Source organism: Macaca fascicularis, chromosome 8, assembly GCF_037993035.2.
Source record: "Macaca fascicularis isolate 582-1 chromosome 8, T2T-MFA8v1.1".
Classification (NCBI taxonomy): Eukaryota; Metazoa; Chordata; class Mammalia; order Primates; family Cercopithecidae; genus Macaca; species Macaca fascicularis.
In genome coordinates this window covers 136,310,619-136,334,737 of record NC_088382.1, presented here as the reverse complement: position 1 = coordinate 136,334,737, position 24,119 = coordinate 136,310,619, and the positions used below count along the sequence as shown (strand labels likewise).

The 24,119-nt window shown below is 41.4% G+C and overlaps 1 long non-coding RNA gene across 2 annotated transcripts in view; it reads right to left on the bottom strand.

Moving 5' to 3' along the window:
- The window catches only part of LOC107130691 (uncharacterized), a 315,763-nt gene that overhangs the window by 214,047 nt on the left and 77,597 nt on the right, over nt 1-24,119 (bottom strand). The gene's annotated exons all lie outside the window — the stretch shown is intronic.

Sequence of the window (24,119 nt, the reverse complement as noted above, 5' to 3'; positions counted from 1 at the left end):
CCCTACCCAAGAACAGCAGGAAGACACAACACTTGTGCTCAGTTCCTGCAACATAAAGACGACAAAGCTCAGGCGACTCTTTGGCCACAGCCATTCTAAATGTATCTGCCCCCAACTTAATTGCAGTGATAAATATCATGTAGAGAGCTGAGGCTAAATGCCAAATGCATAAACCAGCTGAATAGCAGAAAAAAATAAGCCATTAGGCCCCTCTCTCTGATGCCCAGAAGAGGTTACCTGTTCCTTTTTTTCAACAGGCACTGCTGTTGGAGTATACTTTGATGTATTGCGTAAGTCAGCATAGCAACAGCAGGGATATATGTATTTGTCCCGCATTCAAGCATCTCTCTGAATGCTTTCAAATACCAGATTGTACTATCCAGACCGGCAGGAATTGGTATTTAATAACATGGCTAGCAAGAGGTATGGAATCCCAGCAAATCGCACCTGTTCCATGTGCAGACCAGGAGCAAGGCACTGTGTGGGGCATTTTTATGAACATCCATCTCACGACCCCCAGAGCACCCAACATGGGAAGTTGGGATTATATTAGATATGGGAGAAACTGAAAGCAAGAGAGTAAGAAGCCAATAAGAGCAATGTAGCTGGTCAGTAACAAGGTAGAACCTCAAACTCAAATCTTTTGGTTTCAACTTCCACGACCTTGATGCTACCATGTGGCCGCCTTGGTCTTCTACCTAACTTCTCATTTACCTCCCTGATTAAATCACAAGAATCCTGGGAACTGTAGGAGGATATACTGAGAATTGATGGAAATGAGGGCATCAACCAGTGGAGTGGCTAATTTCTTTAGATCAAACTCTGAAAGATACATTTCACCAGGAAGACTATTACGTAGAATAGATTCAAATCTGACTCAGCTTCTTCCATTGTAAATGTTGGGAGGAGAAGAGTCTGACCCCGTCAACAGCCCTGAGTTCTCCCTGCTGTACCCTGAAGTGGCCACCTGCTTGGAGAACAGTTTCATTCAGACCAACTCCCAAATTTGATCACTGAGGAAGCTGAGTTCCAGAGAGAGGAATGGATCCACTGAGGGACAACTTTTTAAGTCTTCAGACTTCTACCTTTATTTTCTTATGGAACCCTGTTTGCCGCATGTCATTATATCAGTGTATTATGAGGAGCGGTGATTTGCCCAGCTGCACCTGGAGGATGGGACTTGGAGCTAGGATTCCATGACAGGCTTTCTGACCCCAGGCTCTGTGCCTTTCCTCCATTCCACAGCTGCATCTAGGGCCTCTCATAAGCGAGGGAAATTTGTGCTTCATTAAAAGGAAACTTTGCAAAGCTCCAGAACTATTCCGTATGTCCCGAAATCTCCAGACTCCAGTGCCTACCAGTTCTTAATATTTATTAAACAGGTATCAGTTCACTGGTTCTTATCTGAATCATGTTCTCAGAGTCTAAACTCAGCACTGCAAACCTTCCTTCTGTTCCTCCCTCTTCCTATCACATCCAGGATGAAATAATTATATTTCATGTAGTTAATTTATACCTGCTGCTCAGCAAGCATAACCTTTTCATGCAGCCAGGGGCAAGGGTGTCTGTGGGGGCAAGAGAAAGAAGGAAAATGTGAATTTCCACTTAGCCAGCAAGTTAGCAGCTCAGCAAGAGAACAAAGCGAGTGCAAACAAAGAAGACGAGAGTAAGGAAGGATAAATCCTAAGTGTCTCCCTAGCCTGGAAATTTCCAGATGCGGTCCTTGTCAGGGTCACCAGGTGATGCATCTGAGCACAAGTTTTCTGTTGTCATGACTGCTGGGGAGCAAGCAGCATGTTGTACAAGCCCCGCCTTCCTTTTGTTTATCCCACAGGCACAGACAGGCTTAAATTATAAAAGCTGTGACTTTTTAAAGAAATATGAATGGAGGCTCAGCACAGTGGCTCATGCCTGTAATCCCAGCACTTTGGGAGGCCAAGACAGGAGGATTGAGCCCTGGAATTAGAGACCAGTCTAGACAACATAGTGAGACCCTGACTCTACTTTTAAAATGAATCAGGCATGATGGTGTGTTCCTGTAGTCCCAGCTACTTGGAAGGCTGAGGTCGGAGGATCGCTTGAGCCCAGGAGTTTGAGGCTGCAGTGAGCCATGATTGCATCACTGCACTCCAGCCTGAGTGACAGAGCAAGACCTGTCTATTAAAAAAGAAAACAAACATGAGTGCAATCTCTTGGGTAGCCATTCACCATTTATCCATTTCGTCAGCCACTCAAATGACTCACTCCACCATCCATTCCTTGCTTTCTATATATATGTACTGAAAGCCTATAAAGATGGGTACTGTGTTGCCTGCTACAAATTCAATAGTGATTTCAGCCGAATATGATAGCTAAAGCTTACTGAGTGCATACATCATATGGGATGCTAAGCACTGTGTATGGACTATTACATTTATTTCCCCTCAATTCCCATAATGTTATAATTCCTATTTTACAGATTAGGAAACTGGGATACATCATCCAAAGCCATGCAGCTAATAAGTGGCAGGGCCTGCATTCAGTCCCAGAGCTCAAAAAGTTAACCATCTTGGGCCAGGCGCAGTGGCTCATGCCTGTAATCCCAGCACTTTGGGAGGCCAGGGTGGGCAGATCATGAAGTCAGGAGATCGAGACTATCCTGGTCAACATGGTGAAACCCCGTCTCTACTAAAATTACAAAAATTAGCTGGGCATGGTGGCGCGTGCCTGTAATCCCAGCTACTCAGGGGGCTGAGGCAGGAGAATTGCTTGAACCCAAGAAGCGGAGGTTGCAATGAGCCAAGATTGCGCCACTGCACTCCAGCCTGGAGACAGAGCTAGATTCTGTCTAAAAAAAAAAAAAAAAAGTTAACCATCATGATAGACAGACACAGCACCTGCCCCCATAGACTTTATAGTTTAAGTCAGGAATAGTTAATAGCTTACCCCATGCTAATGTTTCTTCCCCTGTGTTGGATTTCAATTGCTGCATAACAAATTAGCACAAAATAAGCAACTTATAACAATACACTTCTTAATTTCACGATTTCCATGAGTGAGGAGTCTAGGAACAGTTTAACTGGTCCTCTGCTCAGAGTCTTACAAGGCTGAAATCAAGGTGTTGGTTGGGGCTCAAAAATCACTGAGATCTCTACGGATCTATAAAAATCTCCACAACATCTGCACTATTAACATGATTATTATTCTTCAGTACTATGTTATTATTTCAGTAGAACTTATTGCTCCGACCATGCTGTCTTTTCTACTAATGAGCAAACGTCCTGTGCAAGCTCTAGTAAGTCTGCACTTTTTCTCTGGTGCCAACTTTTTATTACACTATGCTTCTTGCCACATGTTTCAAGTTGCAACCCTCTGGATACTTTATTCCATAACCTACATAAGCTTAACACTTAATGGTAGATCTTGCAGTAACAATATGTGATATATACATATGTGTGTGCCTGCGTGCATGTGTGTGTATGTGTATTCAGTCATAGCAAAAATAAAATTCTATGTTCATCAAGATTTGGTGGTACGTCTGTGATAAAATATTATTCCTCAGTACTTGTATTACTTAGCCTTTGCTGAGTAACAAAACAATTCCAAAACAAAAACAACAACATTCCAAAACAATAACAAGCTATATAGCTCACAATTCTGTGGACTGAAAACAATTAAGCTGGGTGGTTTGTACTCCCAGTGAGGTTCGCTCATGGATTTGTCATCAGTGGGTGGATTGGCCAAGTGACTGACTGATCTAAGATGATATAAACTGGGCTGACTTGTCTTTCTCTCCTCTGTTCCTCTTCAGTTCACTGTCCCTGTCACTGAGGTCATGGCTATTTCCCCATTTTAAAATTCCACATGATTCCTGGTCGGGGTGGGTAGCTTCCAGTCACATCATCTGCTCCCCACTCCTGTCACAGAAATAAACACATAGCTTCAGTCCAGCTAGTCAAGCACCTCATCACCCTGGCCACAGTATTTGGCCAAAGAATGGATATAACATCTAAGCAGGAACAACCATAAATATTCCCTGGGGTCTATATGTATTAAATAAGAGTGAAGGTTGTTCTCCTCTAGGTTGGGAACTGCAATAATATAAACCTGGAACAGTCATTAGTTATGTGTCTTCTCCTCCACCCCACAGAAAAAGCTTCTAAGACCTGGGACAGACTAAGACCGGTGCAAAAGGAGAAGAACTGAAGGGTGCAGAGACAGTGAGTCCCAAAGCCAGAACATTCTTGTGTAAGGCCAGCTCCATGGTAGCCTGTTAGTGCTTTGAATTTATAACATGGTAGTATGAACTGTCAAGTAAGAGATGTTCCCATTTTCCATGAATTGTGATAGAATCAACAGTAAGGAACAATTGTGATGAGACAAATGTGAGAAGCCGGCACAAGAAAACTCTTAAGTTCCCCTACAGCCACCTGGAAGCCCTGGGGTGTACTCTATCCCCCTTTAATGTACCTTTCCACTTTCTTTGAGATGCCAGGAAGGGACTAGGTGCAGAAAAGGAAATTTGTCTTTTGGAAGAAGAGAGAGATTATGAAAAAACAACAATTTCATATTTCTACCCCCAGCATTAAAGATAATTTTCAACTAATCTCAGCCCCCTTTCTTCCTATAAGATAGAGTCGTACAAAGCATGCTGTTCCCACCACCATCACTACTCCACCACTCAGGAACTGGCGATGATCTGTTGTATGAGTTTCTGGTCTGCTGAACCAACAGAGAGACCATTGCTGATCTGTAACAAAAGGAAAAGACCCAAAAAGCCAAGAAAGAAAAGCCAAGGGGAACCCTCACTACCTCTACCTGGAAGAGATGACATTTCCACAGTCAGAGCTGATACAACAGGAGTTGTCTTGAATCATCTCAAACCATCTTACCAGTATCTTCCAAGAGAGCTGCATGCCAGTCTAGAGAGCCCCAGCAGCCAGAGGCTGTGAGCTTGACCACCCGTGAAGGTGGGAAGTGGGAAGAGACTAAGCCTCAAACAGGACTCTTGCAAGGAAGCTGACTATATAAGATGGGTGCCCTTGAGATCTTCCCCAAAATATAATCCATATATGTCCTCACAAGACAGTCAGTATTTATAGTCCTATGACACAGAAGGGACTACAAGCCAGAATAATAAAATCAAGTCCAAAAGGTCATGAAAAAACAACTATGAAAAACCATAAAAGGAAATACCTTTTCTTCTGTCTCTTTTCTTCCCATTCCTAAATTCAGAGACGCAAGGACAGAGCAGGAAAATGAGCATACGGAGAGTTGCCACAGACTCCCCCGTATGGGGACCTGGGGTAAAATAAGAGATATGAGTTTATGAATAGAGAAGACTAACTCTTCGTCCTTGAAAGTGACCAAGAAGTTAGAAAATTTGACTAGCATGTCATTAAGTAGGTGATCATATAATTTATTGCAAATTCCAGGGCACTAATGAGAGTCAAAGGGGGCACTTTTTATAATTGCTTGGGGACAAAAGATGTAAACCAGAACACTCCCAGGCAAACAGGGAAATACGTCATTATGCCCATGAGGAAAGGGACTGCGGTAGAGCAAGACTGTTAACAGATTTTGGAAAAATTAAAAGTGATTTTACATTTGCAATTCAATCATAAAGCCAATAAATGCAAACTGAAGAAAAAACTTTTTCTGCGTTGAAGCAACTTTGAGATAGATTTCTGTCACAACTGAAAGGCCTCTCACTAAAAAAAATGTGTAGAAGTAAAGATGATCAGTTAGGCTGTAAGTACCAAGACAGAGGTAAGCACTGGGTAATAGGAGAAAATGGATGAGAAGCCCCTAATCCAGGCTCGAGGGTCAAGGAAAAATTTCTTCCTTCAGGGTCAAGGAAAAATTTCCAGAGGAAGAAACCCTGGGCTGCAAGCAGAAAACACAAATGTGTGGGAAGGATGGTCAAGACAGAGAGGGCAAGGCAAAGGATGAAGCATGTGAAATTAAATGCAAGGTGAACACTTTATTAAATAGATGAAGATAGGCAGGATCTCAACCAGCAGCAGGCCAAATCTGGGCCTCTGTTTTTGTCAGTAAAGTTTTGTTGGAAAATAACCCCACTCATCATTTTACATATTGTCTATGATTGCCTCCTTTTCACTACAGTGGTAGAATTAAGTAGTTGCAACAGAGAATGTCTGGCCTGCGAAGCTTCAAGTATTCACTATCCGGCCCTTATGGATATGTTTGCTGACCCCTTATTTAAAGCACTAAGTAATAATCAGTTACTCCTTTCAAATCACTGCTGGTTCTAAGAGAGGTATACACAAGAGACTTTCTTTATAACTGCATATAGATTTTTGATTTCACATTACTATTTAGTTTCCTACCTAGTGACCTTAGCTGGACCCTGCAATAACAGAGAAGACTTTTGTGTATGTCAGAGGCAGGTCTAAAGAGACCGCCATTAACATCCTACCCCTTTTTCTAGGTGGGATGCCCACAGAAGCAAGGCCTGAGAAGGGGACCAATGGTGTGAGTTTAGTTTGGAAGTGCAGAGACCTGGCAAGGGAATGGGAAAGGGAGAGATGAAGAATGAAGCCAATAAGGAGCACATTGTCCAGTCAGTGATCACAATAGACAGCTGGAGCTTCATCCCCAGAGGACACATGGGAAATTGTGTGCAACACGTGCATCAGAAATATTCCATCTGGGGGATGAGGAGGCTGAGCTGCTTATACTTGCACCAGGCAGTCACTGATTGTTGCTCTCATCCCAGATGTCAGGCCCCCATCATGGGGTGGACACAGTGGGCTCCAGCAGCCTGACAGTCTCCTCATGAAGATGCAGGTACTGGTCATAAATTTGGCCACTGTGCATGGAAATGTTGGTTCTGACAGAATGCGGACAGAACACGAGCATCCCATGCCACCCCCATCTTGGTTCTGGCTTGACTTTGAAAGTGATGCTGAAATGGTTCCATGGGATCCGGAATTCCTTTTTGGATAACTGGAGAAAACAATGGAGTAGAAACATCTGGAAATACCTGCGGTGACACTTCTCAGTCCACCCTGGCCCATGTATACCTTCCAAACAGAAGTACATCTCTGTCCGTCCTTACCTTGTCAGCTAGGCAGGAAAGAAAAAATAAAAAGAGGAATAAAAGAGAATCAGACAGAAGAAGGGAAGAGAAAAGAGGAGAGGAGTGGAGAGGAAGAAAGCAGGGCAGAGAAAGGGAGAGGCTTCACTTCACTCTTCAAATGTAGACTAAGTAAATAAAGTTGCTCTCACCAATGTGGATGGATACCAGCCAATTCACTGACGAGCCCGTATAGAATGAAAAAAAAAAAAAAAAAGGAAGGAGAGTGAATTTTTTCTCTCCTTGAGCTGGGATATGCATCTCTCCTGCCCTAGGACATCAGTGCTCCTCTTTCTTAGGCCTTCAGACTCTGACCAGGATTTACACTATCTCTTCCCACTGTTCCACCCCTCAGTCCTCAGGGTTTCAGACTTGGACTGGGATGTGCCCCATTGACTCCCTGGTTCTCAGCCCTTCGTGTTTAACCTGGAAATGGCATCACCAGCTTTCCATGGTCTCCAACTTGCGGATAGCAGATTGCAGGACTTCCCAGCCTCCAAAACTGTGTGAGCCAATTCCTATAATAAATCCCCTTCTATGTATCTATATATATTCTATCAGTTCTGTTTCTCTGGAGAACCCTGGCTAATACAGGCATGTATAAGATTTGCAGAGCACATGTTGCTTCCGGCCCCCTATTTGTTTCTATCCCACATGATCTTATTCACCCATCCATCTTCTACTTATACACCTGACTGAGGCCCTGCACACAAGAACAAGAACTCACATACCAACATCAGATCTTCAAAGACCTCAGGCTCCATCCCCCTCTTTCTGCCTATGAAGCCTGTACACAGTGCTGTCTCCTCACTGTCCCATGCAATCTCACACACACACACACACACACACACACACACACACACACACGCACACACCCTTCTGGTCTTTGCACAGGCTGCTCCTTACCTGCGATGTCCTGCCTGCACTCTGCTCCTCCTAGCACATTCCCTGACTTGCTTTTCCACCTACATCAGCCCATCAGGATCATTTTCTTCTCTGAATACCTACAAGCTTGTTAGTGCCTCATCACACACCACTGGACTCTTGACTGACTTGCACTCTTCATTGTTTTTAATTCTATTTCATTGTGTCTTCTGATACAGCTATCTTAATAATATCAGATATTCAGATATCTAAATATCTTAATCTGTATTTGAATATGGCCATCTCAATTACATACAGAAAACATTTAATCTTCAAAACACCCCTGTGACATATATTCATGTACATATGTAGATATATAGATGTATGGACTTGTATATGAATCTTATTCCCATTTGATACATGGAGAGAAAAGAGAGGACAGAGTGGCAACACAATAAGAAAAAGAGCACAGGCCTCAGCAAAGACAGACTGAGCTTTAAATCCTAACTTAGCCTGAAACTGACAGAGTGGCCTTGGTGCAGTTACTTAAACTCCCGGGGCCCATAAGTTGAGAATTATAATGTCCCTTTCATAGACTTCTTTAGGAGGACTAAATAAGATAACTAGTGATAACAATTGCTACCACTCAGAGAAAAAAAACATCATGTACCAGGCACTGTGCTAAACACCTTACATGCTTTATTCTACCTAATTTTGTCAGTCTTATTTGATATTTCTTAATATGACATCCCTGTAAGGACTGAGAAAACTGAGCAAATGTGCATAGACTACGCAGAACACTCCCTAGCACACAGTAGGAACACAGCGAAGAGTGGCTTCTCTTGGCATTGAAGAGGGTGAGCTAGAAGCACTGCCCAGGAAGAGCAGGAGAGGGAGGGAAATGAAGAGGCAGAGGGATGACTACAATGCGGTTTCCATGCTCCCGCTGGAGAAACTGCCCTGGACAAGTCAGAGACACGTCCATTGTTTGGCAGATTGCACCTTTTAAGCAATGTTTCTGTTTGTTTCTACTACTGCAATAATTAGACTCTGAAACAGTAATATATATTATATATATATTTTCTTTATAATTTATAATTATATAAAGTAATAAATATAATATATTATATATATAATATACATAATAAAAGAGAATATATATATATATTCTCTGCAAGCAAAATAAATTATATTTACTTACGCACAGGGCACGAGTAATACCACCATGGTCTAAATATGTATCTATAATGGCAAACATGGAAAATTAACTGACAGTGGTAATAAAAGAATTCTGATCTCCTACATGAGGCCACGTCCATAAGCACCAATATATGATTTTTCTGGACCCCCAAAACACATAGGCTACACCTCAGGAATGCATTTTAATGGAAAAGCTTGCAGAAGTGGAAAAGCCCTTCTATCTCCCTTCCTGTTCCTTGAACCCAGGGAACACAATCTTGGCATGTGCTATACCTGTACCTGGAACAGTCTTTCCCAAGAGAGCTACATGGTCGACCCCCTCACTTCTTTCAGACCTGTGATCATATGTCAAGCCATCAGAGACCCCTCCAATCATCTTATCTGAAATAGCATCCTCCCTACCAGTACCTGCTCTCTCTCCAATCCTGCTGATTTATACTTCATGGCATTTATTACCACCTGACAATTTAAATGTCACTTCATTACTTTATTGCTATAATTGTATATATATATGGATTTGTTTATCTATTCATATATTTATCATGGTATATATTTGTGTATTGTCTAGCTATCCATAGTAGAATGTAAATTGCACAAGAACAGAAATTTCTGTGTTTATTGTAGCAGTTCAAATATTTATAACAAAGCCTGGCATATAGTAGGTGTCTTAGTCTTCTCAGGCTACTACAGAAAAATACCAAAGACGGGGTAGCTTAAACAACATTTATTTCTCACAGTTCTGAATTCTGGGAAGCCCAAGACCAAGGTGACAGCATGGTTGGGTTCTGGCGAGGGCAGGCCTCGTCTTTCTGGCTTGGAGATGGCCCCTTTCTCATTGTGTCCTCACAAGGTGGAGAGAGAGCTCCAGTCTCCTCCTCTTCTTATAAGGACACTAATTCTAGTATGGGGGCCCCATCCTTAGGATCTCATCTAAATCTCCCTCCTAATGGGCCCATCTCCAAATACCATCACATGAAGTATTAAGGCTGCAACATATAAATTCTAGGGGAACACAAACATTCAGTCTGTAACAGTAGAGGTGAATAAATATTGTTGTGAGCAAAGATCATCTTGATTCTTATCTTTATTTAGAGGTTTGTTTTATTTATTGATTTGTTTTTACATGAGAACTATAAATAAGCTGCAAAACTGATTACAGTTGTGCTTTCTGTCCTTTCTCTTGGGTCCTTGGACTCAGGTTACCTAAATGCTACACTGAATGAAGAAAAGAAAACAGAACACATATTAACTGGGTCCATTTTTTAACCTGGGGTTTTGACAAATAATTTCAGACTGATTATTCTGGCGCTACACGAAGAGAACTGAGTTGTATCATTGTTCCTATTTGAAAGACAGAGAAGCTGTGGCTCAGAGGAGTTACACAGCTTGCCCAGAGTCACACAGCAATTTAGTCATTGGGGAAAAGGGGTACAGGTAACTAAAGATAGAACACAGAAATGTAGATTCCAACCTAGTAAGAGTTTTTATTTGGTAAAACTAGGAAACTGATTACATGCACCTCATCACCACCCTCCACAGCACCCCCATGGCCATGGCAGACACTGATCACCCATCACCTCCATGACACACTTACCCTGGGCCAAGGGGTGGTGCCAGGGCCATCCTTAACACAGCATTCCTGTTAGCCTTGGGCAAGCGATGGATGTTAAAGGAGATAAACACTCCTGCTTGCCTTCTTTTTTTTATAATTTCAAGAATTTTATTTGATTATAATTCAGTGAAACCTGGAAAACCAGAATGCTTTGTCATGATTATCTATTTTCTTATGTACAGACAAAATTAAATTCTGTCTCTGCGTTTTTTGTTTGTTTTATTTTAAGTTCTGGGATACATGTACCGAACGTGCAGGTTTGCTACATAGATATATACGTGCCATTACCTTCTACCCTATTGACCCTTTTGCCCTCTCCATTTCCCATCCACAAGATGGAGACAACACATGACTTTGATTATAGAAATGGTCTTTTAGGAATTACTTACTAGAAAGCTTTCCCAATTGCTCAGTACCATTTCAACCTGTACACAATATGTACAAGCATATTACTGTTATTTTGCTATATTGCACTCGAATGAGCTGTGTATTTTATATGCACACACACAGAGTCATAAAATAGTATTATAAATTATGTGTAAAGACAAAAGTAGATGCTTTAAAATATTTATTTCATTGCCATTACAGATACATGTCATATTTATGCTTTACAGAACTGGGAAGAATGAATCTAATCTTTTGATACTAAATGATTACAAGTTTCAAATGGTCCTAAATCTTGTATGGCTTCAATATCAGATTCAGCACATTGGTCTTGATAAAGAAGTATGTTTATTTATTTGTGTTATATGGGCCAAGATCAAGAACAGTCCTCCTTTTAGGGAACGTTTTCAAGAAATCTGGTGTAAGCATGTTCTCACTCATAGGTAGCAATTGAACAATGAGAACACTTGAGCACAGGAAGGGGAACATCACACACTGGGGCCTGTTGTGGGAGGGGAGGGGGGAGGGATAGCATTAGGATATATACCTAATGTAAATGACAAGTTAATGGGTGCAGCACACCAACATGGCACATGTATACATATGTAACAAACCTGCATGTTGTGCACATGTACCCTAGAATATAAAGTATAATAATAATAATAAAAAGAAATCTGGTGATGCACAATTATTTTGCAAATAGGCAGTAAAGATAAAATATCTTTATACCTGATTTCTTAGTTACCACCTGGGGTTCTAATTAAAATTCACTTTTCATATATGAAATGCCATCAGATACTGTTATCCTTATCTCATTGTATAATAATTACAACTGTGGCTTTTGATTTTGTTTTTAATTAGCTTTCACAGTTCTCTACAAATGACACAATTCATTCTTTAACGATAGACAAAACCTTAAAGGACAAGGAAAACATCCAAAGGTAATTAGGACACAAAGAATAACATATCAATGATTTGTGGTCAACTAGATTTTATTTCAGGTACACTCTTCTCTTCACTTGTCTTTTCTCTCACCCTTATCAGTTCCCATGACAAGGACACTGTGGCGGGGACCTCATCAATATTTTGTGAAGGCAGAAGCCTCTGATGAGAGTTGGCTCTCTCCACTGGTGAAACCGCATTATGGCATCTTGTCCAGCTTCATTCATTCTCCATCAGAGCCTTACACCATACGTGCCATGGAACTCTGAATGGCCAGGGGTATAGAGCCTGTTAATATGTCATGTCGGAGGACATGTGTCAACAGTGTCAACAGTGGTGCTTAACCCAGGTTGCAGAGTAGCTGAAGTGGTCAGAGAGGTGGGGTGCTATAATTGTGACATGACTAAATTAAGACGGAATTCTGAAAGTTGTCATTCTTAGAATAGCAGGGATAAGAGCACGACCAGAATCAAGAAAGAAAACTGAGCAGGCAACAAAATGCACATCAAATTAATGAACAGGAGTCAGAAGACTATAAGCAAGCCATCTGCATGCATGTAGAGGAGGAACTCGAAATCTCTGCTAACTTTTTTTTTTTTTTTTTGTGAGACTGAGTCTCGCTGTGTCACCCAGGCTGGAGTGCAGTGACGCGATCTCCGCTCACTGCAAGCTCCGCGCCTCCCGGGTTCACGTCATTCTCCTGATTCAGCCTCCCGAGAAGCTGGGACTACAGGCACCTGCCACCACGCCTGGCTAATTTTTTTGTATTTTCAGTAGAGACAGGGTTTCACTGTGTTCGCCAGGATGGTCTCGATCTCCTGACCTCGTGATCCACCCACCTCGGCCTCCCAAAGTGCTGGGATTACAGGTGTGAGCCACCGCGCCCGGCCTCTGCTAACTTTTCACGCTAGAACTGGGCATGCATGTATATATGTGCAGCAGAGGGGAGATGGAGGAGGGAGAGCTCTGTCCCTCTGTCCGGTGCTTTAGAAGCAATTCTTAGCAGTTAGTAATTAATTTAGTGTAACATGGCTATGGGCTAAAGATTGGTAACATGGAGAAACCGTATTACCAATGCAGGGTGGCCCGGTCTCCATTTTCATTTCACTCTAATGTTCCCGGTGTCCTGGTTAAATGGCAAGACACGTCTGGAAAACCAGGTTAAAAGGATACCCAAAGTGGTTTCCAGGATACCACAATTACACACAGTATTGAAATCAGAAGCAGGGGAGTCCTCATAGATGCCTCTATACTGTCTGTGGCTGAAAACAGCACTTTAAAAGCCAAATAACTTGATTTTTCCGCTCACTATTAGCTGTGCAACAATGAGCCTCAATGTCCCCAGTTGTAAAACTAGGATAAGACCGTAATTCACAGAGTTGCTATGAAGAGCAGATGATAATAATATCCATAAAAACATTTTCAAAACAGCAAAGTGCTACATCAGTATAAAGAGTTACTCTTCCCTAACAGAAGGCGAGGGACATTTTCAACAAAACAGGCGACTATGACCTGTGTCAAAATTTTAGGTGATGGGAGTTAAAAGAACAAGGAACCAAAAAAACCCAGAAACATAGAGAAGTATGCATGCCAGACACTGTCTCAAGCTCTTTCATGTCCTATCATTGATTCATCTTCACAGAAATCCTATTTTATCCCATTCTCTACAGGTAAGCACACAATCGTAACACACTTCCCCAAGCTGACAGAGCTGGTCTGTGATCTGGCCATGGCTGATTCCAAAGTTCATGCCCTTCTCTCATATACTACACTGACTCTTAGGACTTCTTTCAGCAGCTGTAATTCCTTCTCAACAAAACTAAACTCATAGAAGCCCAGCTGAATTTCCATCTTTGCCATTAAACCTTCCCCCCAATTCTCTGAGTTGCTCTGTCAGTCCCTTTTCTGACCACCAACCTCCCATTAGCATCTGCCTTGATGCTCTATGAAATCATGCAGCTGGCTAAGCCGGAATCCAGTGCCATGAAGGCCTCCCATCATCAACACAATGAATATCCATTTTCTTCTAGCACCTGCAGCAAAGAGGACTTTGGTGATGGGCAGGGGCAGGTAGAGGAAGGAGGTTGGAGGGATACTATGATGTTTAATCTCATTTCATCCCTCAGATTGAGTTTATGCAAGAGAAATACTTAGTCACTTAACTTCAGATTTAAATAAAATGCGAAGTCATTTTATATTAAAAGCTGGAGAGGCCAGATGACATCTAAGTAACAGTAATTTTATATTTGAAATAAAAATTCACGAGGTATATGTTAAGTACATGAGGCTCTGTGCCAGGGGATTTTTCTTGAGTTGAACATACTAATTGTTGTAGCTAATCACTATCCTGTTTTCTAGCTAATTTGCTAATTCAATTTTACCTCCCGTGCTTAAGACGTGTCACTACCCTGTTCAGTGGTTCCCCACTACTTGCAGGATAAATTCTTAATGCCTTTGCTGGAAACAAAGGCTTCCGGTCAAGACCCCAAATTGTATGTTATGCCTTCACATCTAATATTTCCCTAAGAGAACATCCTATTTGAGTGTTTCTTGCTCTCAACTCATGCTTTACACATGTCTACTCCTGAGTCATTTTCTCTTCCTCTCTTTTCCCTTTGCCCTCCACTTCCCTGCCCACACAAGCATAAAGCCCAAGCACAGTGTTCCTGCTCTCATTGTCCCTACGTAAGTTTCACATACCGTATCTTCCCTCAACCCCATGTGTCACTGTATGGAGAGACCCTGTCATCAGTAAAGAAAGACCGATTTGGGAGCAATGGAGAATCAACCGAGTACTACAGGAGTCATAAAACCACCACTCCGCTCTAGATCCACATAAACTCTTCTGCCCTAAAGAATATAAGTACCCCACATGCTGCAATCTCATCCACCAAGATTATCTGGTGAGATTATTGTCCAGTAAAATGTATTACTATATAATATCGCAAATAGTATCTATGTGTATAAACTGCATAAAATGGCAAATAGACTTTCCTCTCTCTAGGCAAAAGAATGTTGATAATCAGCTCCTTCTGAGATTAACACTCTGTAAACATGTCTGAGTACTGGCTGAGTGAGACATCTCACTGGGCATTTTGCACAGATTATCTCACAAAGACCCTCACAGTACCCTGTAAGGCCGAGATTAAGTTTGCCTTCAAAGAGGATTCAGAATAAGGAGAAAAGCTTATTGTTTATTCTCAGTGTGGTGGCAGAATGTTGACCACCAGTTAATTCCATTAAGTCCATTAACCCATTTATGCTGGAGGTTGCAATTTTTTGATTTGCAGACATGTGTGAAAATCAGACCTTGGTGATGACCTTGAGCAGTAGATATAAATAACTCCCACGTGCTCAGGGTTCCAATAATGGAACACTAGGCATAAATGTGTAGTGTTCTATTATTGGAATGTTAAGCATAAATAAATGGGCAGCTGTTTTCCCTACATCACATCTGCCCAGGATAGTAAGGACCATAGGGATGACTTCGAGCAAGATGCCCCTGGGCTTTGATTGTGCCTGCCAACCTCTGACACATCAATCAAACTGAATGACCTATAATCTTCCCCATTTGCAGAACTCTGTATCACTTATAAGCACGACAGTAACATTATCTTATGTGATCTTACAAGCACATTCATGTTACGATTTTCAATATCCCCAATTTACAGGTAAGGAAACAGAGGCTCTAATGACAAAGCATCCATGAACTCAAAGGTGAAAAGAGAGGGTATGTTCTATTTCTTTATCAGTTTAGTGGTTATACGATGTCCATTTTGTCATAATTTATTGAACTGTGTATTTTTTCGTGTACTTTTCCACATGTTACACTCCCAGGAAAAGAGGTTACAGATGGGTATAGAAGGACATGAAGGTATTCATTGGGTCTAATCTTATTAAAAAGATACTTTCTTTTAATATTTCATCCAAATTACTTTTTCACACTAAATGAATATTTAGGTATATACATTATATGCAAAGTACTGTCCTACATGCTAGAAATAATTATTTTAAATCAAAAGACAAATGCTTAATAGCATTTATTTAACTTTAACTTAATTTCACAAGAAACTTCCTTATAAAAATATAACACTCTTAATTCACCACACTTTTTTTTTTTTTTTTTTTTGAGACTGAGTCTCGCTCTGTCACCCAGGCTGGAGTGCAGTGGCGCGATCTCAGCTCACTGCAAGCTCCGCCTCCAGGGTTTACGCCATTCTCCTGCCTCAGCCTCCCGAGTAGCTGGGACTACAGGCACTGCCACCACGCCCAGCTAGTTTTTTTTTTTTGTATTTTAGTAGAGATTCCCCACACTTTTAATGTATACACATACACCCTACACACTCTCTCACACACACACACACACACACACACATTATTCTTTGTCATAGCTTTGTAATATTCCATTTTAAAGGTGAATTATCATTTATTTAACAGTCTGTTTCCAATTGAGTTTCTTGCTAGTCTTTATGATATTACAAACTGCAAAAAAATCTATGTGCATGCATCTTTGTTCATATGTTGAGCCATATCAAGGAGATAAAATATTTAAAATGTCAGTCCTTGACCAAGCATTTTTAAAACTTTGACAGTTATTGCCAAATTGCCCTCCAAAGTTTGCACCAATCCTTGATGAGAATATATATTTCTTCACACTTTGCCAATATGATGAGACTCTGATATTTTCCAATCTAACCTGGGAAACTTTTCTCATTGCTATTAACATTTTTATTTATTTAATGATGAGTGATGCTGAGCATTTTTTCATATGCTCATAAGCCAATTTTGTTTTTCACAGATCAGTCTGTTCATGTTTTTACCTGTTCATATTTATTCTTTCTGTCATCAAATGGTCTCTCAATGATTTGCAACAGTTCTTTATCTGTTGAGAAAAATCGATCCTTCATTTGTCATTCTTCATGCTTTTTTCCTGGACAGAAATGTTCCATTCTTACGTAGCCAAATTTGTCAGTATTTTCTCTTTGTGTTTAGAAGGGTCTTCCCCATTCCAAGATTACCTAAAGAAGTGTTTTCTCTCATGTAGCATTCTTAACGGGACTTGCTCGATGAGGTTTTACTCTTTCTAGAAAAAAAGAGTATTGATAACATTGGGAGGCCGAGGCAGGCAGATCATGAGGTCAGGAGATCGAGACCATCTTGGCTAACATGGTGAAACCCCATCTCTACTAAAAATACAAAAAATTAGCCGGGCGTGGTGGCGGGCGCCTGTAGTCCCAGCTACTCGGGAGGCTGAGGCAGGAGAATGGCATGAACCCGGGAGATGGAGCTTTCAGTGAGCCTAGATCGTGCCACTGCACTCCAGCCTGGGTGACAGAGCGAGACTCCGTCTGAAAAAAAAAGAATGTTGATAACAAAATATTTAGATATAGTCCATTCATGTTGAGTTTAATACCTAAAGATTTATTTAATATGAGATCCTACAAAGATGATCAAAAGATAATCCAAAGAAATAATTGAACAATACTAAAATTACTGTAAAACATGGCAAATAGACTTTACTGAATGATAAACTAAAGTTTTATGATGTACAATAGCCTATAGATATTATTTGGTGGGCTTCTGCTATACACCCCAATTCCTTATCACTAAGGAAATGATAGAAACACTTAGCCAGACATCATCTCAGCTCAGTGAGATGGCGGTAGCTGAAGCTGCACAATTCCTCTTCTTTTTACCGTCTCCAAAAAGTTCTTTTAATGTAATTCTGTACCTCCCATGTGCTCTAGGCTGGAATATTTCTTCACATGTCGGAGATCTTTTTTACTTGGGTTGGCAGTGTAGTCTCAGTTTCTATCTGTACAAAGGGCTCAAAGTTCACTCAATGTATGGGGGCTTTGCCTGCAGTATTCCCGAGGAAGCTCCCTTTTTTCAACAGGGTCTGCAATACCTGTGCTGCTAGTAACGTATTAGTCTGAGATTTTTCCATTTGCCATAGATTCCTTTACCCTTTTGCTCTGTGCTGTCTCTGGTATGGGGAAAAGAAAGAGAATGAGCTCTAATATTTACACCCACCACTGTTGTTAGGTCCTGTTCACTCTTATTTCAATTCCTCACAAACTATTTCCTCACCTTATTATTTTACTTAAACTACTTATAGATGAGGAAACAGGGGTTCTGGGTGCTAGAGTAATAGGCCACATATATCATGGCCAGGTAGAGGTGCAGATGGGATCTTAATCCAGTTCAGACTGCAAAGGCTGGGCTCTTTATGCAACAGAGAATGTATACATGTGAGAAATTGAGAGGTACAACGGGATCCCAATAGAGGGACTAAAGCACTTTGCTTGAAGAGACCCACAGAGGAGACACTTGGAAGAGGTCTCAATAATGCTGGACGTCCTCTGGGTTTAGCACAACAGACCCTTACAGAAAATATCCTACACCCACTAATTGGAACAAACAGGGCACTCCGGGCTTCCCTTTCCCTTTCTGGCTTGTTCTCTGATGGTTGCAGACGGTAGTGTGGTTGGCTGACTTTTTGTCTGGACAAAACCTACTCCCTACAGCTCATATAATTTCTCAGATGCTGCCAGGACACCTCCAGCTCCTCATTTCCCTCCTCCTCACTATTTTGTATTCTCCATGCTGCTCCCGGTCCTGTGGAAACGAACACATCAAAGCCATATGGAGTCATTCTGTCTGGGCGCCTGTGTCCTTTCTCTCTTCTTCTTTTCCTGGAACATTAATATTAATAGCTTGTTTCTTTGCTGTTGCTTTCTTCTCCAACCTCAAGGGACCAGAACCTTTTCTTGGTCTTTGTGCCAGACGGAGCACTTGTTTGAAGGCGTGGTAGGGCGTGCAGGGAAGATGATGTCTCTGATGTAATTCTGGGCCATGCAGTGCAAGCATGTGATGCTACTCCGCTGCCAATTCAGTCAAGCCAAATATTCTTCCTAACACTTGTCCTTTTGGAGGAGGAGGGACAGTCACATGCAAACACTCTAGCAAAACCCAGAGAAATCAGTCCTTATTAATAGCCATTGGTTCTGGAGCCAGACTCTGCTCAGCATTTTGCATGCTTCATCTCACATAATTATCATAATTCTTCCAGGCTGATGTCAGTATCCCCATTTTATAGATATGAAAACTAAGGCTCCGTGAGAGTCGGCGTCTGCCTAATGTCACATAGCTTGTAAGTTTGAGGACAGAAATGTAAATCCCCTTCTCACTAACTCCGAAGCCCATGTTTTAAGCCTTCACCATCAACTATTTCCTGTCCTGTAGCCTCTATTCAGGCTGCATTCCCAGAAAATGGAGACAGAAAGAAAGGCTTCTTTTGTGCTCAGTCAGTGGGGCCCCACGTCAGAGCATGAGACCTGGCACAGCAGGAGCCGGCCTTTGTGGGTCTGTGTTCTCCTCCCGCGCACCCACTCCAGTCTGCCTTGGCACCATCTCTGAGCTGTACAGAAGCTCTGGCACGAGAGGGCTGTGAAGCCAGAGTCCCATGGCCAGAACTGTGCTGGCCAGCCCTCAGAGATGGACCATATTTGCACAATGCTCTCCTGCCCTGAGCCAGAGTGCAGCTGTGTGGCAGGAATCACCAGAGGGATGTGCCAGGAAGACTGGGGTGAATCCCAAAATGACAGTGGCCATGTTGGAGCGGGGAGGAGGGACAGAGCTTCAAGTTCATGGGAGATAACTGAGGTGGAATGACAGACACCACCCTTGATTTAAAGAAGAAAAGTAATGTATTCCTTCAGTAATAAAAGGCTAAAGTAGCCAAAATATCTAGGAACTTGATCACGGTTTACAAGGGTTTGTGTGGTCAGCTTGCTGCCAAAGCATTGGCCTGTCTGGATGTGGGCTGAGCTTAGGCTGGGAGCATTCCAAGGCACCAAGGGGACAGAGTAATTTTGCTGCTAGAAAACATGAGGAACCAGGGCAAAAGAAGAAGCTGTTTCATGAATTCAGGATCCTCGAGACTTTTCCACAAATGTCTATTATGTCAGCTGGTTAGCTGAGAATTTATATTTCCTACCACCCCACGGGTTATGCATAGGTGGCATTGCCAGTAACAGAATGTACTTATTTAATTTTTGCCCTTTCTCTCTCTCCCCCACTTTAGTATGATCTGCAACTATCCCTCAAATATCTCACCCAGTTATTGCTGGGATTCCCCAGGAACATTATATGGGAACATATGGCCATATAGGCTCAATGGGTGCAGCAAGAAATAAAAGATGAGAGTCATTAGGATATGTGGATGCTCTGGAAGCATTCTATATGCTTCCTAGCTATGGCATGGGAAGAAATTGTGCACCCAACCCAGAAGTTAGGACTGGGTCACTACTCTAAACAAAGGTGAAAGGTAGGTAGCTGGAAGTTCTATACCCCTCTCACCCAGTAAATCTGTCACTCTGAACAGTCTGCTGAAACCCTATAAAAAAGCACATCATGAAGTCAACATCCATCTTGCTCTCTTACATAGTCCTCAAAGAGCTTGTTTGCTATTCCTTTAGTAATATGGAGTAAGTATTTTTCTAATCAGTTTCTTCCTACTTCCGTTAAATGAAAATTAAATGTTTTCATTTATTCAAATTAAACATTTTATTTCAAATTAAAATGTTTTAATCTGTTTGAAAACACACCAAATTACTGGCCTTTGTGGGGGCACCCATACATATGAGTCTCTCTGATATACCTTCTTGTTGCATCTTATACTTCTTTTGTGTAACATTTTCACAATAGAAATAATGATGGGCCTAATTATTTCTTGAGTGTCTCTCACTCTGCCTCCTGATTGTATACCATGAGGGCAGGGGCCGTGACTGGTGCATCACACCAAGTTCCTTCAATAGTCATTGGTTGAATAAACAAAGGGATGCAACTGACTCTGCATGGGCTGCCCCATCACACAGAGAGGGAATGCCTACATTTGGATTGATTAGGACTGACATCAACACCAAGCCTATCAGAAGCAGATGTTCTTTCTAGAACTCCCTCTCCCTGCATGTGCGATGAAAACATCCCCATTGACTCTCATAGTAGAAAAACAGATGCTGACGAGGATGCAAAGAAGTAGGCACACTTTTACACTGCTGGTGGGAATGTAAATTAGTTCAACCATTGTGGAAGACAGTGTGGCGATTCCTCAAAGATCTAGAATCAGAAATACCATTTGACCCAGCAATCCCAATTCTGGGTATATACCCAAAGGATTATTAATCATTCTACTATAAAGATACATGCACACGTATGTTTATTGTAGCACTATTTACAATAGCAAAGACTTGGAACCAACCCAAATGCCATCAATGATAGACTGAATAAAGAAATGTGGTACATATACACCATGAAATACTATGCAGTCATAAAACAAGAATGAGTTCATGTCCTTTGCAGGGACATGGATGAAGCTGGAAACCTCCGTCCTCAGCAAACTAACACAGAAACAGAAAACCAAACACCACATGTTCTCACTCATAAGTGGGAGTTGAACATTGAGAACACATGGATACAAGGAGGGAACATACCAGGGCCTGTCAGAGGGCTGGGGAGAAAGGGAAGGGAGAGCATTAGGATAAATTAATGCATGTGGGGCTTAAAATCCAGATGACAGGTTGATAGGTGCAGCAAACCACCATGGCACATGTATACCTACGTAACAAGCCTGCACGTTCAGCACATGTGTCCCAGAACTTAAAGTAAAATTTTAAAAAATAAATAAAATAAATATAAAAAAAGAAAAACAGGATGAGATGAAAAAAGTAGGCTGGCTGAGATATGAGGCATTTGCCTACTAGAAAGTCAGATTATTAATATTCGGCAGAAAATAAGAAAACTTATTTAATAGTCTACAGCAAATCAGAAAACCAACACTCTAACAAATAACTTTCTGCTGGATGTTTCAAGTAATCCAGACTCTAATTCTACTGCTCATAAAAAACTGTGTGAGTCCTATAGACAGAGAGCCAAGGCTGAGTTACAGTTTGCAAGGCCAACATATTTCTGAGATCGCTCCAGGAGACCTAATGGGAAAATTCAAATTAGGCCACCTGCTTTATTAAATGTCGAAAGGAACTTCCCCGCTCCTCCCCGAATGCAATTTATTCTTCTAAACTTACAACATGGGAAATGGGATTTCTCAATGGAATTTTCCTTCAAAGGTCATCGTCTTTACCAAGCTACCAAGCTTTTCATTGAAAATGGATTTAAGTAATTTGGGGTCTAGTGTGTCAGGCCTTTTCTTTTTCTTTTCAATTTTCTTTTTCCGTTCGGGAAGAGACTCATTCTGGCATAGTCATGCCCCATTGAACAGAGCCAAACCTGGATATAATTATTTCCTCTGAAGTGAAAGAGGCCTAATATGGAAGAAGCTATTGAAATTGAAATCTCAGAAAATCACCAACCCAAGGCAAGTGTATTTTTATCAATGATGGATTCTCCCAAGAGGCAGGTTATTAAAGTTTCATTATATATATGTGTGTGTGTGTGTATGTGTGTGTATACACACACAAATGTTCACACATATATCCATGTATGTATATAAATACATATATAATTACATATATATAGAAAGAGAGTCTTCAGTAGGAAGATATGCAGTAATTAGCAGAAAAAACAGAATTGCTAACATCTCATTAGAATAGAAAGTGAAGTCAATTTCTTTAAACTGTCATATATTTAACTAAGAAAAATCAGCATTTGAGTGCAAGGCTACCAGCCAATAATGAGGTAAGGAGGAGCAGTTTCAGGCAAACTGGGGTGACTTCTCTGTGCACCCTCTGTTCCACACCCAAATCATCGCAAACAGACCCTCCACCTGAAAAGCCACTTGGTGAGTTGAAACTCCTGTTCTGCCAGGTTTTTCCTCTTGTTAAAGAACCACTGAATAGATATCCATGCATACACTTTGGCTTTAAGAGATTTCCAGTTTCTAGGATCATGTACAGTGATGTCACTTGGGCTTGGCTTTGTCCCCTGCTTCCTTCTCTTTGTTATTGTTTCTAGAGACAAAGAGAGCCCTTTAGATGTCAGAGTCTGAACAGGAAGCCTGTTACTGCACTGGAGCCTCACTAGGCAGGATTCTGAAGGAATCATAGATTGTTCCTCCTATCAGCTCTGCTTGGTTATTGGTTATTTCTGTCTCTTTTCTTTCTTGAGCCCTAACTTGGCTTTTACAGAAAATCCACTGGAACCATGGACTCTACAGTTTACATCTTATGTTCTGTAGTCCCAAATACACACCTCTTCTCAGTCTTGGCTCATAAAATGGCAGGCTTCATAGTCTTTAGAAGGAGAATACTTGCTGCCATTCTTCAAGGCAAGGCTTCATCTCTCTATATTGTTACTCCCACTCTTTTCATTGCCTGAAATATCATTTTCTGTCTTTCCAACCTGGCTTTCTCCTTTGCATCTTTTCCCAGTCAGTTTAAGCCTCCTCCACCCTCTACATGCCTCTGGGTGGGAGTGCCTGGCGCTCCTATGTGCTCCCACAAAGCTTTGTACTTTTCCTGCTCACTGAACTTCAATTGACCTGATCATTAGTCTGTCTCCTCCATGATCTCTAAGCTCTTGGCCGGTAGCTCTTTCCAGGTTTTAAATCTATAGTGCCTAACAAAGTGGGACAATTTAAAATAATTATTAATTAAATTAATTTGACATTCCATTTCCTCTTTTTTTTTTTTTTTTTTAATCATTTATAGAGACAGATCTCGTTATGTTGTCCACGCTGGTCTTCAAACTCTTGGCCTCACGTAATCCTCTCACTTCGGCCTCCCAAAGCACTGAGATTACAGATGTGAGCCACCGTGCCTGGCCCTGTTTCCTATTTTGTGTCTGAAACAGTAGGCTAGGTTATGCTGCAGTAACAAACGATATCCACATCTCACAAAAGCCTTTAAAAAATGGTATTTCTGTGTGTCAACACTGTGTCAATCATGTGCCGTTTGGGACCTCTGTTTCATTCTGGGCCCCAGAATGATGGTGCAGACACTATTTGAAATATTGGTAGGTCATTCATGGAGGAGGTAAAGATCTGGAGGGACTTACACTGTCAAGTAAAAACTCTGACCCAGA